This window comes from Pyrus communis, chromosome 17, assembly GCF_041283825.1.
Source record: "Pyrus communis isolate YQ-2024b chromosome 17, ASM4128382v1, whole genome shotgun sequence".
NCBI lineage: Eukaryota > Viridiplantae > Streptophyta > Magnoliopsida > Rosales > Rosaceae > Pyrus > Pyrus communis.
The window spans coordinates 21,928,929-21,939,178 of NC_142581.1; the positions used below are offsets into that span (position 1 = coordinate 21,928,929).

General features: G+C 38.7%; 1 long non-coding RNA gene across 1 annotated transcript; it reads right to left on the reverse strand.

Moving 5' to 3' along the window:
* Positions 1–7,768: 7,768 nt before the first annotated feature.
* LOC148689618 (uncharacterized) lies at positions 7,769–8,687 on the reverse strand. Its single transcript, XR_015958811.1, has 2 exons — positions 8,449–8,687; positions 7,769–8,345 (listed from the first exon to the last, which is right to left on the reverse strand). It is a non-coding gene; the product is annotated as an uncharacterized LOC148689618 (long non-coding RNA).
* Between the last annotated feature and the right edge of the window lie 1,563 nt (positions 8,688–10,250).

Sequence of the window (10,250 nt, forward strand, 5' to 3'; positions counted from 1 at the left end):
ACGTGTGTTTGCATATTTGTTTCATATTTTTCACACTTCTAAATTAAACATTATGAATGTTTTAATGTAATTTGATTTTTCCTACAAAATACCAAAGCACATTAAAATTAAAAATAATTAATTTATAAGTGTGAAAAATGTGAAAAAAAAAAATGCAAACACTCGTGATCGCATTGTGACGACATGTCCCTTTTTTCACTGTAATTTCTTTTCCATTAGTGTAATTTGACGATTTTACCCTTCTTCGGCCAAAAGTGGAACCTAACGTGGACGTGATTTTTGACTTTCATTTTCTTTTTCCTGGTTTCGTACTTAAAAAGTACTCGTCATTACGAACGCATGAGCACGTGTTAGACTCGAATCGGATCTGTAACGAAAAAGTTACGCTCCGTTAAAGTACGTTAACCACGAGTACTTTTGTACACGCGCATACAAATTTACAATGTCGGAAACACTGTCAAAGAGGTAGATTTTGTACATTTTAAATTCTACAAAATCCTTCCCTTTCCCTAATTGGTGGATCTGGTCTTCTCTTCACCTCACACATCCACCAATAACTTTCCATGAAACCTTCCTCGCCACCACTCAAAAGTTATCACCATCATTTCATACACCCAATCAGATTTCTTCACTCTCACTTACACTCAACCAATCACAACTTAGCTTTCTCTTTCTCCCCGAAGGCTCTCTCTCACTCTCTTCTCTTTGCAACTCCCTCAAACGACCATCTTCACTCTCATTTACACTCAACCAATCACAACTTAGCTTTCTCTCTCTCCCCAAAGGCTCTCTCTCACTCTCTTCTCATTGCAACTCCCTCAAACGACCATCCCAACACTCAAACGTGATCTGCAACCTACACCATTGAACTCCCCTCAACCCCACAAACACAACCATGTAACCAAATCGCGATTTGGTTGAGTTTTGACTCACCAACTCAGAAGGTCCGACTCAGTGAGTTTTGGTTCAACGAGTTTCAAGCCAAGTCATGGAGTTTTGAAGATTTTAGAAGCTTCCTTACAACTCCCCGAGGTCCTAGGACAAGTTTGAAGAAGAAACAACCTCGAAACACACGGTTTTGAGGAGTGAAGTTTTTGGCTGAACCTTTCGAGCCATTTCCCGTCCATTTTTGGACTTCCAATAGGTACAATCATGTTTTACTCTTCATAAGCTTCATTTCCATATAAATTTCATGAAAAATGGTTGAGAAATGAAGAATATATGAAGGTTTGAAATTTTACCCATAAATCAGCGAAAATTTCCAGATTCCGGTGAAACCAGATGGGGGCTGGCGGTGGTGGCGACCGACAAGGAACACCGAAGAAGAAAACGGAATATTCCGTTAACTTTGACGAAATATCCTAACGACGTCAGGTAACACCATTACCATTTAATAGAATATTCTGTCACTTTAACGAAATATTATTAACGGTCGTTATGGCCTTTATCAGTCTCTGCCCACACATGGCGGCACGTAGGGCCGTGCAATAGGCAGCGCGTCCGGCTTCCGATTGGCTTTCTGTCAATTTGTGTAGGTCCGTGATGTCGAGTAGATCGTTTTCGTATATTCAAACCCTATATTTGAGCAAACTACGGAGATTTTATTTAAGTTTCCATATACGTGTTATTAAACTAATTGAATTAGTAATTTCACATATAGGGGAAATGTACTCCGAGGACATACGGGGCCAAGTAAGGCTCGGAGGCTTCGTTCCTACTACGTATTTGTGAGTGGGCATTTTGTTTTCACACACACACACACACACATATATATATATATATATATTGTATAGTTTCCACAAATACTTTTAAATTGGTTTATGCATTTTATGCCACAATTTAATTAGTCTTAAAAAAATGTTGTTTTGTGGTTGAGATTTATATATTGTCATGGCATATTCTTATGCATTTTACCTGTCCATAAATGTTGTACTGTGGTGAAATGCAAAATAATCCTACGGGATGCGGAGGTAAGTTCTGGTAAGTTTATTGTGTTGATTGGGATTATTTCATCATTATGGTATGCATATATTCATATAGTTAGCTCATCATTGCTGCACCTCGATGTTAGTGCTCCCGCCCTGGGCCAGGTCCAGTCCTTCACGTGATGTTCACCTTCCGCACCGCACGCTCGCCTTGGATCCAAGTTAGGTGCTAGCCTTGTTGTACGGGTCGCATTAGGCGACTCCGACTCGTAGGTGACCGCATAGCGCTAGCCTTCACGTGATTGTAGTACTAGAGCGTACATTATTACACCTAGCCTTGTCGTACAGGTCACATTAGGTGACTCTGACTCGTGTGCTAGCATAGATTAATGAGCAATAAGTGCAATCGTACATGTCACATTAAGTGACTCCAACTTGCGTGCTAGTATAGATTGTTAAGCACATGATTATATTTATCTTGCTATTGAATTATCCTGCTGTTAGATATTTCTGGGTTACTATTGGCATGCATTTGATTTCATACTTATACGTAGTACGATTTTCTGGAAACTATACATGTTTTACAATGAAGGGTTAGTATGTTCAGAAAACAAATGGTTTTTTTTTTTTTTTTTATTTTTATTTTTTTTTTATTTTTTTTTATTTTTTTTTTATTATAAATCCTTATTTTTGTGCCCACCACCCTTTTGTTTTTCACTCATCCAGGTTTAGTAGATGTGCTTACGTTTATACGAGGATTCTGAAAAATCTCAGTTGATGGTTATCTTCAATGGTATAACCTTCACCCTATTTACTATACTGTTTTTATGCTCTGACGTCACGTGTGAAATGAGTTCAATCCCGCTCACCCATGCACTCTTTTAATTAGGCACTTTAGGTTTAAATTTATTCACTTTCTCTTCCACTACACTAGACTTTATGGCTTCGTCACCCTCTAGGTGTCAGCCAGCACAACTTGATTTGGAGTCCAAGTGGATATTCCGGGTTGGGGTGTGTCAGTTTGGTATCAAAGCATAAGTTTGGGTAGTAATGCGTTCATCACACGCATGATGTAAGCATTCTTGGTTCTTGAACCTAAGTGTTGAAATCTTACCCCCTCGTCGAACACAAAAAACGTGCTATCTTTTCCCAAGTTTTGGGTACTTTCAACGACTCATCGTCATTTTAGAAAAATCGTTTTGGCAATCGCCCCTAGACTTTAAACGATGAAACTCTCTGCCAAGGAAATTCCATTTTGGGAATGAGTTGTTAGCCCCACAGCCAAGCAAATGCATCAAAGGTTTAGTATCACCAAGGATTTACCGATGAATCCTCTTGTTTTTCTTCCACTGTTTTTACCAACCCTTCGAGTTAGGAAACCATAAGAAGTTTTGTTTCTTTGGGTAGCACTTATAGTATATCATCTCTTAGAATTCCTGCGAAGGTTACTGCGTCAAGATTCTAGAAATGTCTTGAGCGACAACCTGGTGCTTAAGTGGTAGCACTTGACAAAAGATATTGTGTGGTCCCTAAGAGCATTAATATCTTCAAACGTACTAATGATCATTCTGGATCTTCAGGAGGAAGATCGACTCCCATTTAAGTTCGTTCTAAAGTAAATTATCAGCAAGTTCTTTTTCCAGCCTTGGGACTTTCCAATGAATGTTAATTCCCAGATTTTCCTTTCAATGTTGTACTCATCATTTGGGTGAGTATAGGCTTGCAAGTATGAGTTGTCATACCTTGAGAGTAACAGAATCCCAAAGGCAGTAATCAAATTCTCCTAGAATCAACGAACTACTTCACTTAACCAGTTCATTTCCAATAACCCGAAGCTTTCTACTCAAACGAGCTCTAAACCCGTAATCAGCATACGAAGGCATTACTAATTGACGACGATGTTCGATATCCAGAGACCGTTTACTAGTATTCGATGGTATGATTTCTGATACTGGACACATGTGCTAGTATCTGGGAGTGATACCTTTATGCCAGAATGTTGGTTCACAGTTTCAAAGTAACAAACGATATAAAAATATCTTAAGCACGTTAATTAGCGACGCAGCTGATAAATTAATTAAAAGTGGCTACTTGCGCCGAAGAAAATAGATCGTGAAAACTTAGGAGCAAACTTTGCATTAGAACAGTAAATTTGTGGTCGTGTTAACCACACTACCCATTTAGGTAACAGGAACCTCTTTGACCAGTCACTTTTTCGATTACTTTCATAGGTAGATAACGGAGTCGAAGCTTGAGCAATTTTCCCGCTGTAGGAGCGGAACGAGTTTTGAGAAGTTTACGAAAACCTTGTAGCACGTGGCGTAGAGAGAAGAAGCAGTATTGTACAGTCCAAGGACGTGTACCTTTGGCGTCATTTCTCAAAATTCTTTTGGAGCCATCACCAAGTAGTGAGGTGAGGTACACCTTGATCCATTTTGTGTATTATGCCAGTTCTTCATTGCGTCATTTCGAACAACTCATGCATCCTTAAGAGAAGATGACACGTAACTCTTATGGAGGGCCCTTGTCGTCTATCTAACCAAATACCTTGTTTAAGGAATCTTAAACCTATCCCCGAAGGCGAAAGGCCAAACCTTAGAATTGTACTTGGACCTCAACAGTTCAATCAGTTGACGGTTAAAAACCGTTAGTCCTACTTTGAGTTGTTGGTTTTTCCGATCAACTTTTGGAACCCGCGAGTTCTTTCATAGCCTAACGAAATTCGGAGTAGTCTTACCAACGAATCTCTCCTCAACTTCAGCATAAAAAATCAAGTGTTTGGGAACACCGACACTCAGCCTTATACTGTTCCCTCAAGTAACCATTGTTAAGTTGGTGCTTTCTTGGGAGACGTGATCTTAGTAAATGACATTCTTTTCTTTTCCAAAAAGGATTTAGTGGAAGAAGGTAGAAATTCTCGCAAAGCGTTGCAAAACTGAGAAATCTTTGATCTTGTCGATTTATCGACAAATTTTTAGTGATCTTTTCAGCTACAGTGTTTTTCCTCACTTACGACCGAGGAGAGTTATTTTAGGTTGGGTTGTTGAATATCAGTAAAGTTTCTGACAACCGAAGTGTTGTCTCACCTAACCTCTGTTTTACACCTTTTGATGACTCTAATTATCTCGAAATCTGGGATGATGTGTTCTTAGGATGTTTCAACTATTCAGAGGCAACATGACAGAGTATTGCTTTTATTTTCCAACGGTTAGAACCGTTCGAAACGAACTATATTATTCATGACCTAGAGTCAACAGTCATCACCTATATTTTGAAAGCTAGATGACACTTCTCTGTGGACAAATGTGTTCAGAATCTTTATTAACCTCACAAATTTCTCGAGTACACTTTCATTGGGAAGAGCTAAATTTCTGATAACAACAACAGAAGAACCAAACCAACGTTTACGATTGCACTATCTTGTATTACCCTGGTCGTGCAAACGTATTTACTGCTACAACAACAAAAGACATATCTACACTTGAACGTCTCTAGCTTGTCTTATCCCATTCTAGTCGAGATTCACGAGTATTGGCTTGACAATACCTACAAATGATCAAGTATCATTTGAGTGGTTATACTCACTTCCTGTATCTAAGTAAAGATAGGAAAATATCGCCATATGCTCCTAGTACGAGTATCTTGTACATGTAGAGATTTTGGTGATGTATGGTGATTATTGATTGACTTGACAAGTCAATTTGCTTTCCGTTGGTCCAAATGGACAACATTTTACACCTCTTGGTAAAATTGCCTAGTCTTAAATCTATTAGATTTCCTGGCGTTCGATTAGTATCTATCTGACTGCGATTCTATGTTTACCTCTCTATGTCGGAGGGCATTCCAGTTAACCTTGGGTACGTGACTACCCTACTACATTTCATTTTGCCTTAAAGCATATGCACTACCTAAGAGAACCGTTGACATTGGAAGTGCAGTCGTGACCATTAATTTCTCAATCATCCAGCAAATACTCGGTTGAACAAATCTTTACCGTGGTGATTGTAGTTCGATGTTATGATGTCGATCCAGTTATCTCATACTCTAGATTTGATGAACTTGCTTTGACCCTCAAATTCTCGAGTATTCTTCTAGCCCTCTCGACTTACTTTCTCACTAAATTCGGGAGAAGTTTCACTATGAAGTTGCTTGCTAAGGAGTTGCAGACTACATGATTAGATTATGTGGCAGGTACGTCACTGCAGTATCTCATTGTAATGTGTGTTTTACTTCCAATTTTTGGGAAAGCCTTCTTAAAGGCCACGTCTCGTAAGTTTTGTCACCGGCTACATTTCTTCCTCAGACTAACGACAAGTCTGAACAAACTACCCAGACTTTCATGGTGTGTTACGTTTATCTGCTCTATAGTTGTAGCATGATTGTATTAGACACTTATTTCTATTAGAACTACTTGTAACTACGGTTACAAAATTTTGGTCTTGGTTGTGACACTGTTGAGACGTAGAATGGAGATTGTTTGCTCAACACTTGTATGACAGAGGAGTTTTACAAACAAGTGTTCAATTGTGAGAGTTCACAATATAGAATTTTATTTTGTTGTTGTTGTTGCCCAAGTGGGTAGTGCGTGAGCACGGTAGAGGCTTGACCAAACATTGTTTGTGTATTTCCCAATGGGGGGCATGTTGGTAATATTACATCCTCGAAAATTTGTTACCTAGTTATCGTGACAACAGTGAGTTGTCGGTATTGCGGGCCGCAGACCGTAATATCAATAACTTATTCGTTGGATTCATTAAGTAAGTAAAAAGATAGGTCATTTTACGTTAGTGTACTTATTGTAGTATTTGTTGCTTGTACCTGTTTATTACTTGGGCTTGACCCAAGGATACTACGCATTTACTTTCGGAGTACAAAACTCTCGATTGCGTAGTTGAAAATTGCTATTTTCAGTTTTAATATCAATACAACTACTTTAACTTTATGTTCTTATATATATATGTGTGTGTGTGTGTGTGTGTGTGTGTGTGTGTGTGTGTGTATTTTCGATGGGATGTACATATAAATATTTTCGACGTTTTGTTTTTTGTGAAACCTATTATATTATAGTATTGTACTAAAGAAGAAGAAGAAGGAAAGTATGAGTTGGAGGCATGAAAGAGGAATCGTTACATTCCAATCACAACAGAATGTCATTTTCTCTTTTGTGCAACCGTTCTGACTTGATTTTTTCGTTACGTACATATATTTTATTCTCCTATCTTCGAGTTTTGTAACAAATGATTTCAAATTTCAGGGATGAAATTTTCTTAAGGGGGGTAGGTTGTGACGACCCGTCCCTATTTTTCATTGTAATTTCTTTTCCGTTAGTGTAATTTGACGATTTTACCCTTCTTCAGACAAAAATGGAACCTGACCTGGATGTGATTTTTGCCCTTCAGTTTCTTTTTCCTAGTTTCGTACTTAAAAAGTACCCGTCGTTATGAAAGCATGAGCGCGTGTTAGACTCGAATCGAATCTGTAACGAAAAAGTTACGCTCCATTAAAGTACGTTAAGGTGTGGGGTGCCTTCATAAGATTGAGGTGGTGTTAATAGAATTACCCCAAAGAAATTTTATTTTTGAGGGATGTGCAATGATTGGACCTATACGCGCATTGTCTGCAGCGGAAAAATAGTTTTGTGCTCCATATTGGTGTCTACGTTAAAATCGTCCATCTCTGTGGTCGTGCATTGTCTATCTTTGTTTGGCCTCTTTAATTTCTTCTCTTTGCATTGTTATTTGCATTGTTATTGTGCGAGTGGCAGGTTCATTTCAACATCATATTCATATCAACCGAACTACCAGTTTCATCCAACCAAACTAACAGTTAGACTACAAAATCCATTGAAAAGCAAACAGTCGATATCTTGTACGTTAAAAAAATTATTTCCTTACTGTTACATTGACCAGTAATTAACAATGCTATGTCTTAAGTATAAAATAGTAAAAAATTTACATATACATGATACGAGTAAAGTGCTTGTGACCGAATGTTGTCCGACTTCCGCTTCCTTGATGGGCAGGCAATGATTAAAGACTACGATTTTTGTTTTCCCATAAGCAGAAAGAGAATGATGGTGAACTGAACAAGGAAGACGCACAAAGTCTCAAGTGGTTCTTTGGCTGGAAAAAAATGTTCAGAAGGAGGGTACGTATTAGTAAAGAAGCTGAAATGCCTCTCACCATCGGGTCAAGACCTAAGGGCAAGGAGGGTTTCCTGGCTGAAAATCAATGTCAGCTACCGAATGGAATTGCAAATGAGAGACCAGAAACTGCTGCACAAGAAACCGAGCATGGTAAGAATATCCCCACCATGTCACTTCTTGTTAAATGAATCCTGCAAATGAGAGATCCAAGCACGAAACAGCCTCTTCAGGCCCTGAAGTTCAGGGTAACCCTTCAGGCGGCCCTTGGTTGTTGCCTGCAGATCCAGTGACCAAACCATTTGAAAAACAATAAACTAGCTGACTGGAAATTGATAAAACCCTAAACGGTTAATTAGATGGACGTTTAGGGATAATTACCTCTGGTAAATCATGGATAAGATGGGTGATGGTGAGAGCCATCAGAATCTCTTCATCATCGTTGTCATCGCCTTCGTCTTCACATTGGATTTCTGAGGCCAGGGATGATGATCTCCTACACATATCACTATCAAACACGAGTCGAGAGAGCTAGAACTTGTGTTTGAGTGTTTGTCCACTGCGGCGTGTTCGCTGAGTTTATAGTGCCTCGAGAAGGTCGCAAGGGTTAGGTTTTAGGGACTGATCTTATCTAGTCCAGATCATTTTGTATTTTTTCTTGTTTTTATATTTCTCTTTTTTTTTTATCAACTTTTTTTTTTCCTTTCGAAAAAGCTGATATAATTATTCATTGCGGATCTATTTTCGTTAAGAATTTTTTCAATTGGTCCCGTGCGTCAAAGTATCAAATTGAAAGAAGAAAATTTGTATTTCGGTTGTTATTTGTTATGTCAAAAAGAAAATAAGACAATGGGATATCTGGAACCAACCAAAAAGTGGATAGTTGTAAAAAAAGATTGAATAGTTGAAATTTGAAATTTTTTTTTTTAAAGGAAAACTAATGAAAATGATTTGAAAACTTTGAGTTTTAACGATATAGACAAAATAAAGAGTAAAGTGAATAGTACCTAGATTGACTTTTTAGTAAAAAATTGTGGTTTTTCATTACAATGAACAATACCGGGAGTTTTTCATTAAAGTTCCGTTTTTTTAAGGGACTACATGCATGGATATAAACGCTCTTTTTGACAACTTTACAAGGAGATTACGTGCATGCTCATGTACGTTTTTGCTCATTAAAAGCCTAAGGGAAAACTTTGATTTTAACAGTAAAAAATCCAAGGTGAAAATAGACAGAAAAAACTTTGGTGAAAGCATATATATGGTTTGAAAGTACATAATAAGCTAAAACACTTCGTCTGAACGGAGGCAAATCAACATAGGGACCCAGTGGTCCTAGTGTCACGGGCCGTATGTTGCAAACAAAGAAAATGCCCAAGACATCATATATCCAAGCCCATTAAGCCTTGTCTTCATAGAAGATTCTGGAACGTCCCGGAGAAATCAAGAACATGGCGGAGCATTCAAGATGATCTAGGGCATTCCGGAATAATCCACACAAGTGTAGATATTTAAGCCTCACCTAGAACAATCTAGATTAGGCAAGTTGTATCTAGAACTATTCTAGATATTTTTGGATGTAAGTAGGGAATTCTAGAACCCTCCATTGAGGAGGTTACTTAGGCCTATAAATAGGAGGCAAGGCCATTTGGCCAAACCATCCAAGAATACAAGAGTTGTAAGCAATTGTAAAGCTCTCCTAAGTTTCAATACAAAGCTTCCATTCTCCCATCTTCTAAGTGATCTTAGCATTCTCCAAGCTATCTTAGCTTTCTTTGTGATTCAATCCGGGGAAGCGAGGCTTCAAAGGCTTACTTAGCTTGTTCATCGAGGTTTCAAGTCTAAGTGCCGCACGGGCGGAAGGCTTAAAGAGTCATCCCGTGACAGCTGGTATCAGAGCCAAGCTCGTGAATCACTTGAAGGGAAGTAAGATATGGCAAGTGGAGAGATGGTGTCCGGAGTCTCCGACCCAAGGGAGCGTACTGCCGAGGTCCAAGATGTTGCCAAGAGCAAGCCAAAGTTAAAGGACTTGCAAGCATCAATGGAGACCATGGAGGAACGACTCGAGAAAGTGGAACGAACCATACTCGAGTTCGATACTAGACTTGATGAGGACGTCGTCGACAAGGAGGAAATCCAAACCATGGTGGAAGATGGTAAGGATGAACTGCGTGGCTTGGTGG